This window comes from Corvus moneduloides, chromosome Z (assembly GCF_009650955.1).
Source record: "Corvus moneduloides isolate bCorMon1 chromosome Z, bCorMon1.pri, whole genome shotgun sequence".
NCBI lineage: Eukaryota > Metazoa > Chordata > Aves > Passeriformes > Corvidae > Corvus > Corvus moneduloides.
In genome coordinates this window covers 31,470,549-31,482,169 of record NC_045511.1, presented here as the reverse complement: position 1 = coordinate 31,482,169, position 11,621 = coordinate 31,470,549, and positions in this window count along the sequence as shown.

Sequence of the window (11,621 nt, the reverse complement as noted above, 5' to 3'; positions counted from 1 at the left end):
GGAAAAGAATTCTAGCTAATAAGCACAATATGTTCCCCAAGCATGTGTTAAAATTTCCTCTTATGGGATTTGTTACATCCACGCAATCATCTGTTAAAGAGGTCTGCAACAATTACTGTTTGCATTGGCCACAAATGGTACCTGCACTAGCACCAATTTCATAAATGTCTCTGAAAAGATGTGATTGGGAATTAAAAAGCAGAGGTTGGAATTGTAGAATGGCATGTGGTTGTTCAAGTGTGTGTGCAGTAGCTGGCATTTGTTTAAATACGTTTCACTGAAGCCTGTTTTATAAACTGAGTAATTCAAGCAAGTTAGAAAATAGCAAAATTGGCAAAAAATATCCCATCCTTGAATTATAGACAGATTTATTTTGAAATGGGCAGATGCTTCAACAGATAGGAATTGGAGCCACTTCTAAAAAGTTTTGGCTTACTTCTCCCTGTTTCCCCAGTTCTCCTTTTGCTGCAGCAGGGTATCTGAATTATGTGTAGTGTTTGCTTTTTTTCTTCTTACACCTCCGCAAAGTATTAGATTTCCCTGTCTAACTGGGACTTTTCAAACTCAGAAGTATGTTTTATGGGAAAAAAATTGAATAGCTAAATACTTGAATTACTTCTTGTCATACTGAGGGAGTTCTTTGTCACTGCTCTGTTTACTCCTGCATTTCCAGTTACCACCTTGTCTACGTTGTCACTGGCATGGTATTAAAAACTGTGGCAGCAAATTAAGGAAATCAAAATGTCCAAGAAATCTTCTGTCTTGCTGACATTCTATTTTCCTTCAGCTCTCTTAGGAATTAGGGCTTTGGTGTCCTGTGTGACTCATGAAGAAGTTCTCTTGCAGCTGAAGAAAGTGCAAAGCAAGTCCCACTCTGAATGAAGGAAACAGGGGAGGAAAAGAGTTGCTTGGGTAAAACTAAAACCTCAACAGTTCCTGACTACATTCCTAAGGACTTCTCCTGCTACTTGATTTTCTGGACCCAGGCAGTTATTCCTAGTTGCCCTTTTCCTTTCTTTATTTCCTGAGATCTGTTTTAGGTTTTAGTCCATAGGCTTATTTGTTTCCTGACAGCTTACACCTTCATCAGGTGGCTTTGGCAGGGTGGAAGGGGGTGAGCTATAGTCTAATTTTAACAACCAAAACACAATCTGCTGAAGCATGTTGATGACTGCAAGTTCAGGTATGTAACTCCTGCTGTTTTAAGCACAGCAGTTTATTTACCATACTCTGCCATGATAATGATTTGTTTATAAATGAGAAACAGAAAAACAGGATACCTGACTCAAAAATATGACAGTAATTGCTCTTAGAGATTTCCCTTTGCACTTGTTCAATGCTTTCAATGGAAATTATATCTTTACATAGAGATCTTTGATAGAACTGCAGCATTTTATTGCACAAAATTAGGCAGGCCTTACAGTGTCATATAGGCTGAAAGAGTTTAAAAATGGGCAAACAAATGTGTTGCAAAGTTGCTGTTTAATCTGCTATGACTAACTCGAAACAAGTCGTCTTAAATATTCCTAAGTTAAAGAAAACATTTAAATTGGTTACTGAGAAGGAAAGGTTCAAGTACCTCTCTTGAGAATAGTTACATTACATTGTCATAACTAAATTATTAATTAAGTCTGTCCACAGTCGTGCCAGTGTGAGTTGATTTTGCATTGAGCGTCAGGCTTTTCGTTGTGCAAAATGAGCCATTGATCCTCCTGTAGGTGCCTCCTCCTATCGTACAGGGCAAATAGATTGTAGGGCCTGGGCTCACACGTTCTAGGAACTTCTGAAAAGTGATTGTCCTCTGTCTCTTAATTGGTTCCAGTGGTCTTTTAGTTAGGGATGAGTATGAAAAACACTATCAGACCAGTCAGTAGAGTGTTTGTTTGGTTTGACTGTTTTTTTGAAGTTCATGGAGGTCTTGAGCAAATCAGGCAGGCTTTTCATTTCCTTTCAGGTTTCATTGGATGTGACCATTAAATATGGAGAGTCTGAGGCTGTACCAGCCATCTGTAGAAGAACCAATGCTTCAGTATTTGAGGCTATGAAAGATGTGTGACTTTCTACTGAGAGCTCTTCAATTCAATGACCTGGAACAGGTAATCCAGAAAAAGGAAGAGGTCTTGCTTCCAGTAATGGTGTCGTCTTTTGTGTTGGGCTTATTTAGTAGCCTGCATCCATAGTCCAGTACTCTCTAACCAAGTTCTCACAGATGTATCCAGGACTTTGATTCAGCAGAATGTTACAGCAATATACTGGAATTGCAGCACAATCACAATATAGCAGCTGCAATATGCAGTGGAATCACAATTCAGATACACTGTGCAAATTCCTATTACTGGTCTCTAAATGCTTGCTGTCATGACACTGTGTCCTCACAGTTACTGGGAAGAAATATGCATGTTACACCAGCTCAAGCCAGTTACTGCCTTCTAAGCTGATTTTTTGAGTTGTGTAGTTTCTATACTTTATATTGGGCTCAGTCACATACAGACTACCCTCCCACGCTGGCCTGGTTAGCTTAGGAAAACATTACTCTTGACTAATTGTTTCAGGGAAGGCTGTTTATTTGATCTTAGGACTGCATGATGCAGCTGTATTCCTAAAGCAAAGTTTTCTATCCAGCCCCTCTTGCGCTGAGATAATTTCATCTTTATGACAATTCGTTGTTTTTCCTTACATTCTTCCTTCAGCATATCATTCTTGCCCATCTCCTCTGGGCCTTCCTCCATTGCAGGGGTCAGTCACCCATTCTCATACTTTTCAGGAATCTCACAAGTCTTTTGCAGAAAAAGTGAACTTTTTTGTCTTCAGGTGCTTTACAGCTTGTACCTGTGGCTCAAGAAGGAAGGGATGATATTTTTTTTATATTAACAGGAAGGGATTTTTTCTCAGTTTAAGAAATCCCAAGACTTCCACCTGTACTTAAAGGTTTTTGATAATAACCAGAGGTGCTTGGTCTGAGAGAAGGAAGCTTTGGATGTCTACTTTTACAGCTCAGTCCAAATTTCTTGCCCTTTTTGTGTGTTTTCTTTTTTCTTCTTCTTCTTTATTTTGTATTGACAGGATCAGACTCTTCATTAATCACTTCACTGATGCTGATGTTGTCAGGTCCAGCAGAATAGCGTCCTCATGTAAAGAAAATCTAAAGGGAGAGTTATTCCCAAGCTTGTTGTGAGCCACCAAGGTGGAGTCTTACAGCTCCCACAGGAAGTCATGTGAATTCAGGCCGCAGATGATGGCCTTACTGATAAATGTTTCAATTTCTAATTATTTTAAGCTTTATCATGCAGGTTTGTCCCATAGGTGTCCTGAGCTGATACAGTGTTATATTGAATGATTTTGTGGTGGTGGTTTTAATCTGAGGAATTCTAGGAGTTGCTGTCAGAAGAATATTTGTGGTGTTATGTTGAGGGACTGAAAAAGAATTTATATAACAATGGCCTCAAATTCTGTTGTATGTATATACTTTCAGTTATTATCTTAATTTCTTTCTTTCTGAGTTCAGACAGGGAAATATTTTTACTAGTGTTCTTTTTTCTTTTTGCATGACAAGGGACTGCAATTGCTCAGAGTTTATTTATGTGTTCAGCATGGTGAGGAACTGGGCAGGTTCTCTAGTACAGATACTACAGCATGGAAATCTCTTGGTTGTGTATAATAGGAAACATCTATTCCCCCAAGTGAATGTGCATGTAGCTGTTTCAGCTTAAAGAGCTCTGCTTGTTTGGAAATCATCTGTTTAAAATATAGACACCCACAAACCACAGTTATAGCATCAGTGGAATTGCCTTTCTTTGATACTGTCATCAGCTGACAAACTCAAGATATCCTCATGGTAAATTTTCATATAACTGGAAAAAAATTGAAATACATATGTAATAAATCTTAAATGAACAAGCAATCTTATAATAACATTACTTAACCTAATAGTATCACTATGGTGATCACCATCCTTCCATCAATACTGATGTTTACCTCTTGGTCTGTCTGCTAAGGTTGCTAGAACTTAGATTTTTTGCTTCAAATAGTAGCCACCAGGTAATTGACATGTATATGACTTCAGTGATAAGATGTAATTAAATTAAATAAATATCTGCAAATGGTGCTTTCTTGTGTTGTTCCCAATGCTGCCTGGATTCCTACACTAAATAAACGCCCAGCCTGCTTCAACACCTTTTACTCCAGTCACAGAAGAAATCAGAAGTTTACACATACAGGAGATGACATTGTCCTTGCTTGTTTTTCACAGGAGGATCACCACAAAGTCTTGCTGCCTAGTAAATCCGTCATCTCTGTGATGAGATATGAGTATAGAAGTAAGACTTTTCTCCTTGCTAGAAATCTTTTATAATACTGAATAGCATATAATTTTCTCTGGTTCTTGTGTGCCTTGCCTTGCTCCTCTACAGCATCACTCTTCTCTCTTAACAAAGATCCATCTGGGTTTTTTTCTACTAATACTCCCAGAATTTAAACATCTGTGTTTTTAAATACATTTTTTGATGTTTTGTACATGATAATGAGACACTGACCTATTCAGTTACAGAGCTTGTCAGCAATTGAACAGGGAATTGAATTTGGAAGGTGGGGCAGTAACCTTTTATTATGGATGGGTAAATTTTGCTGTTTCATACTATAAAATGTGCCACAGAGATGAAAATGCAAAATGCGGTTGGAAACAGCATTGGAATGAAAAGCCTGTCTCTGAAGACTGTTTCGGGTTAATGGATGAGTTTGGCCTGAGGAAAGAGGAGCTTGCTTAATATTTCAATGGATTTCACTCTGTGCTTTCAAGCTGAGTTTTGCTTTTATTCTGCTTGCCTCTTGATTCCTATACATAAGAGATATAAAAGTGAGCTTAGCAATTCCCACGGGACAGGAGAGTTTTCTGAGCAATGTCCTCACCACTGATGTAGCTTCCCTCCTCCCCCACCACCAAAAAAAAAAATCAACTGTAAAAGACCTGCTAGTGCTGAAATGTTAAAAGCCTAACTCTGAACATTTTGGGTAAAGCTTTGCTGAGTCCCAAGGAGCTAGAATTTCTTCTTTGAATTTCTGAAAATGTTATTGTATCATTGGGAAGTCCACCATTCTCATCAGCTTTGTGCAGAAGAGAGTTACTGTGGCAGCCTCATTGTCTCAGACAAGACTACGCAGCATTGTTCTTTTGGAACAAAGTCATGAAGTCATGTATAGCTTCAGCAGCCAAGTGCTTGCTCATGATGTCACAACAAGACATCATATGTGTGCAGTGTGGCACAAACAACAGTCCACAACAGGACTGCAGTGTGGCAGTCTGCTGTGCTGCTGTCAGATCATGGTAAGGTAAAATCCAGCTGCAATGGTAAGTGGTTATTTACCTGACTGAGTGAGGTGCCTGGTAGCAGTCCTATGCAAATAGTCATCCCCATTACCCATAGAGGAATTAAACTGTGAATTAAACTCTGCAGTTCTTTTATTGCTCCTTTTGATTTAGCTGATTATCATGTTGTTTGCATCTGGTATTAATGCATCAAGCTCTCTGGGCTTGCTGACAGCCTTAAAACATTACAAACCATATGAAATCAGGTCTGTTGGCTGCCCCAGCGAAGAGATACAAGGATGATAATGTGGAGAAGGATGACAGCAGCCCAGTTTGGCCTGAGGCAGTTAAAAGGTGTTTTTGGGCCTTTGTGAAGTTTAGTGGAGGTGGTATTTGTTCTGTAAGCTCTATCAGGTCCATGGCAAGCTGTCTCCTGGCACACTGCCCCATCATCCGTTGACTTGCCAGGGACTGGCCCTACACTTATCAGCCTTCTTTTGGAGAGCTGGACCTCTTCCCAGCCCATTCTTCCTGCACCATAGGAGTAGTCTGCAGAGCATTTTGACTGTTATGCCATATGTTCCTCCTCCTACTAATATACACAAACTGTCGGACTCTGCTCCCAGTTCAGGGAGTTACTCCAACCCAGCCTTGGTTTACTAATAGGCCAAGTTACCTAAATACCTTCAGCTGAATTCTTCTGACTAGGCACAGACAGGCCATTAAAACAGTTACAGGAAATAGGATATTCTGACATGGTATAAAGGGCAAAACTAGTTTTTGCTTATTTCGTAAGTAATATCAATTATGCTTTCCAGTGAGGTGAAGATGTAAACATTTGGTTTTGTATTCAGCTTTTCTGGCTTGTAAGAAGAAAGACAAATGACAAATATCAAAGGTGTCATCCAGTAGAGACAGCTGTTTAGGTCTCAAAACCTTCCAGTTTGCTGTTTCATAACTTTAAATATTTGATGAACTTACACAGTTTTAAGATATATCCATGGGTTATACCAAATAATTACAAAATTATATCAAGTAATTACAAAATAATTATTACCAAATAATTACAGGGCATTCTACTACCTAACATTACTTTCACATCACTTGTGTTATGATTACATGTTGCCCAAAGGTTAATTTTTGCAAATTATATGAAAAGCATACTCTGAGTTAATTCAGAAACTGTGAAAGTATCTAAACTATCTAAACTATGCTGTGTTTACACTCATCTTGATATTAGTTGATATTACTCAGAATTGTTCTGTTATGGATATAGGCTATGATGCATGCATGTCACACGACTTTATTTCTTCTACACTCAGTACTCTTAGGCATGAAGTCTGACTGGGTTTTGTTTGCACATAATCATGAGCACAGCTTTGTAAACTCTAACATAACGAGCAAATACCTGGAGGTAGACAACATGGCATTTTAAGCATATAGGTAGACATTCAAGAGGACTATAATGCTTCATATAATAAGTCATTATGGATAGAAGATTCTGGAAGTTATGTGAAAGCTGGTTTCTAGGTCTACATTTAAGTGTACTATCTCTGTTTATGAATCAGTAAAAATAGAAGCCCAAAATGTCACTGATGTTCAAAATGATGGTCCAGCATATACTGTCTTTGGTTCCTACCTGTAAACATTTTCATCTAATCTTAAGAAACCTCTAGAAGGAATAAATATTATTCTTTATAAAGTATTTGGCAATAACCCTAACGATATAAGACTCAGCGTGGCAAGCAGGCATCTCTGGATAAAAGGCTCACATCCCAGTAGAAGCCCTCAGGAAATAGTCTTCAGAACAGCAGAGGGCTGACTTGAGCCCTGCTGTGACGCCCTCGAGAAGGACGGATAGGAGTTAGCAGGTGGTATTACATGAATAACCTCTCGCAAACTCTCCCACCGCTGATTTCCCATGGAGAAGGTGGCTTTATGATACTTTGACAGAGGTGAGGTCTGGTCTGTTGACTGGTCTGCTGCCATAGCAGTTTCTGCTTTTTAGCCAGGGATGATCTGAAGTAAAATGCATGCACTTCATAGGACCCTGAGTTTTGTGAGGCTGAATGTGGCTGAGACAATTAGTGCTGTTGCATTTTCTATAAAAATAGTAGCTTCCAACAGCACCACAACAGCATACAGTAAAATAATGAAGAAAGACATAGAAGAGTACTGGCTTCCAAACATTTCTAGTAGTTTTGATTGTTTTCATCTTTGGGACAGTACAGAATTATGATCTCTGTCAAGATACATTTCTAAAGCTAAAAAAACCCCCTTCTTTTGAATTGTATGGACTGTGTGGACCCACAGGACAACCATCTCTGTTGACTCAGGAAAAGGGCATAAAGAGCAAGTGCCCTCAAATGCAGGAACAGCGTTTGTAGAACTCATTCAATTTCTGACAAAGCATCTGATTTTGCTATGATATCCTCAAGGGAGTCCCCCATCCTCCCACGTCAGATAGAGCAGCTCCAAAAAGAAAGTTTATCAGCTACCACCTTTCTGGCTGTGTGCTGGAGCTCCAAAGAGAAGTGGATGAAATGAACAAAGCTGCGTGAGGAGTCATGCAGCTTATCAAGGCCATAGGAAATGGCAGGAATTGCCCGTTGAGTTTTATGATTGCCTTGGAGACAAAAAGCCTGTATTAGATCAGAATGAGAAAGCAGAACCTCTTGTCATAGAGCACTGCGTGTGTTGGGATAAAGGCTTTCAGACAGCAGGTGTAACCATTGAAAATGAGAGGCTGATCCAGTTAGGCATGAACCAAGTTCCTCTGTCATTCCTGAAGCAGCTGTCTTTAAAACAGATTTTGCTTTCACATCTTGCAAAGTCTTGATCCTTGCTAGTTGTTTACTTACCCCTGATATCTTCCAAGCACTGACATCTGAACAGCAAGTCCATGATGCTGCAGATAAAATTTGATCTGTGAGGGGCATTTATGAAAGCAGAGATGAGGTTGATGAAATGGAAAGAAAAGCTGAGAAAATGGCTGAGCTGAGCCGGACCTTTTTTACTATTATTAATTCAGAACAAATGGGTTTGAAAACTGTCATATGCTAAGCTAGATATTGTCACCAAAACTCAGAAAGTGATCACAGCGCCTCAAGACACTCCTAAATGAGACCTCACTGTAAAGTCAGAACTGAAACAGGAAAACGAAGATTCTAATGCTGAAGGCAATGCACCACCTATGAGAAATATTAATGCACGTGCAGTGGTGAAGAGCCTCTGCCCCTCCCAAAGACCTGTGTCCCTACATGTCTGCACTACCCGTGAAGCACTGGGAGGTTTTTACAGAGCAGTGTGAAGCAGGCAGTTATGTGGACTCCGCACTGTCAGATGGCACAAGGACTCAGCTCTGTCTCAAGTTTGCATTCACATGCATGTGGTAGAAATGGAAAGGAGGGTAGGGAGGGTTCCTCACGGTAGGAAGGCGTCAGGAAACCAAGCACTGAAACGACTCTTGTTCTGCAAAACCTTGTCCCTGTACTCGCAGAGCCTGACCACTGGTGAAACCACAGCCTGGGTGAACTTGAAAGTGTTCAGTTCAGGCAGCCTGCTCAAGGGTGCCCATCAGCCCATTCTGAGCCTGCTGTGCTGAGTGGCTGCGTGTTCCTTGGCGGGCACAAACACAAATGCGTGAATTTTCATCCATGAGTTTTTAGACGTTACGCTGCTCTCCCAAAGAGAGCTCACAAAGCGTGTGATAGACATGGTAGCCCAGACAGCAGCCGTATCCATTCCCTCCGGAGGGCTGGGAGTCCTCCAGCCGTCAGGGCCCTGCGGTGCTGCCTGCGCTGCCCGCGTCCTGCCACGGCGGGGAGCTGGGACAGCGGCCACGGCAGAGCGAAAGGGCACGGATCCGGGGAAAGCACCTCCCCTCAGAGTGAGAGAAGGGGGGAAAGGAGGAGGAGAAGGGGGAGGAGGAAAGTGACGACTGTGAGATGAGGGCGGTGGGATGTGGTGCAGCTCCCGTCGGAAAAGGGTGTGTGGAGGAGGAGGGATGGATTAGAGGGGAAAACGGCACTCAGGGAGAGACCGAATGGGGTTTGCTTGGTGGGGCCTGTAAACAAACCAAGAGAGAGAAGGAGTGTGTTTGGGGGGACAGGAAGCTGGAGGAGAGCAGACAGGGTATATGGACAAGTGGGTGGTTGGCTCCAAACTGTTCCCTCTGGCATATGGAAATGCTGGTGCTGCAAAAGTTGCTAGTGAGCTGGTTAAAAACAAGTCTGGTCTTGCCCCATGAAGATGCATGTTTTGAGAAGCTGCTAGTGAAGAGAGGTGTCTGCTGCTGGCCAGAACTGAGATCAGGAAGGACCTGAGAAGTGTCAGGGCAAAGACGAGATTCCAGGAGTTCTGCTCTTTCCCACCCCATTTTTTGCTCCAGAAAATCTCCCTCACCCCTAAGGGCAGGTTTTCATCTGCTGGCTTCCTTTGTCATGCCAAATGGTACAAGATTACTTCAGTCCTCCCTGGGGATCTCTGGGGAGCCTGGCTCTATCACAAGTCCTGGCGCTCCAGGTGGGCCTTCCTTGGTTTCTGTCCTATCACCTTCAGGGACCAGGGAAGCTGAGATGGGTTTGGGAGGGAGAAGGCACATCCACCTGAAAAGTGTCTCTTGTTCCATAGTGCTGCCTCACCTCTCTTTTCTCCTTCCTGCAGCTGACAAACGTAGAGGTACAGCAAACTCTACTTTGGCGCTTGGTTTTGGAAACAAAGCCTCACAGTTCTGGTTGAGTATCTCCCATCTATGTCCTTCCTCTTCACCATCTTTCTCACTTTAGTCCAGGTTTCCCACCCTCTGATTGCCAGCCAGCACCATCACCTTTCCCTGGAGCCTGTGTTTTCCATGCTCGATAGCATGATGCCTTTAAGTAACATGGCTTAGGACAGTCTGTCACAACCTCGAGTTTTCAGTTGCTGCTAATATTAACCATGTGGGCTCGAACTGATGGATTTGTGCCTCTAGGTGGATTTCTCTTTTCCTTTTCTTGGCAGTTTTGCTGACTAGAGGGTCAGGGTCAGCTCCGGTGTTGCTTGTGCCCAGACAGTACTTGGCTCTTTGCAGCCTGGAATTGCAGCCTCATATTAGTTATAAATCCCATGAACCTGTGGAAAAGCAAAGATGTTTTCTCAACAGAGAACAGCCACTCAAGTATTGCCACAAGCAGAGTTCTGCTCAAGAATTAATTTGCTATCTCAGGGTGGATGCTCCTCATGCTTCATGGCCCGTCTGACAAAATGGAGTATTCATGCATACCTTCCTTTCCAAAATGTTGGAGTGCATGCTGAATAAGGACTTGTGAACAGAAAACAACAGGCAAACAGATTTTCTTTCTCCAGTACTCTCCTTTGGTTGTCTGGTAACTGTGGAAGCCAGTGACCAGGCAAACCTGGTCCTTACCTCTTGTCACAGTCTAGGCAGTGGGTGGGGGCAATGGTAATGCAACCATACTTCATATTTCCCTCCAAGCAACTATCATGTAGTAGCAAAAAGCCTACTCCTATAGACAGATAATAAGGTAACTCAATTGCCATAAGGCAGCACGTTAAAGCCCCATGAAAAACAAGTGTCTCTCATATCGTCTAACAGAGCAATGGTTGAATGCAATCTCAGGTGGTAACTACAATCAGAGGTGTCAATGGGCAAAGGCTGGGGCTTGCAGTCTTGAAGCAAAATAATGGATGACATCTGAGGGTGCTGAGTCCTGTACAGGACCACAAACATGATGGAAAGCATGGGCTAGTCTGCAGAGAACATTTTAAAGGGGTAACCTTGTTGCAGAAAAATTGCATCAGGCAGAATAATTGTGTTTAGTCCCCACTCCACTTCAGGGCAGACTGTGGTGTTGTCTCTCTGCACCACTACAGCCAAATGACTGCTGTTCTCTTGATGTCAGCATCAAAAAAGGAGTTTTCCTGTGTACTGCAAGAAGTTGTGTGCTTGTGCCTGGGATCGATCTAATAGGGAAAGTGAGAAGTGACAGCAGCTGGTGTTGCCAGTACACTTCATTGAAGATGGTCTTTTGGTAGCACTGTTGGTTTTGTATGGCTTTCTGCATCTGAGATGAGGAGGAGTGCAGAGGAAGCCAGCTGCTCCTCTAGCCCTGCTGGGTGACCACTGGTAGAAATGAGGAACTATCAAGGGCCATTGCACATTTCTTGTGTGCGGTACAGTAGTGGAAAAAGCAAACTCACTGAGTTGCTGCCAGCAGCCTGCCTGAGAGCTATGGATGAGGTGGTCTGCAAGCCCACAGAACCATGAATAAATTGATAGGACACTACAAGAATGTTACTTGCAGCAACAATGTGACTT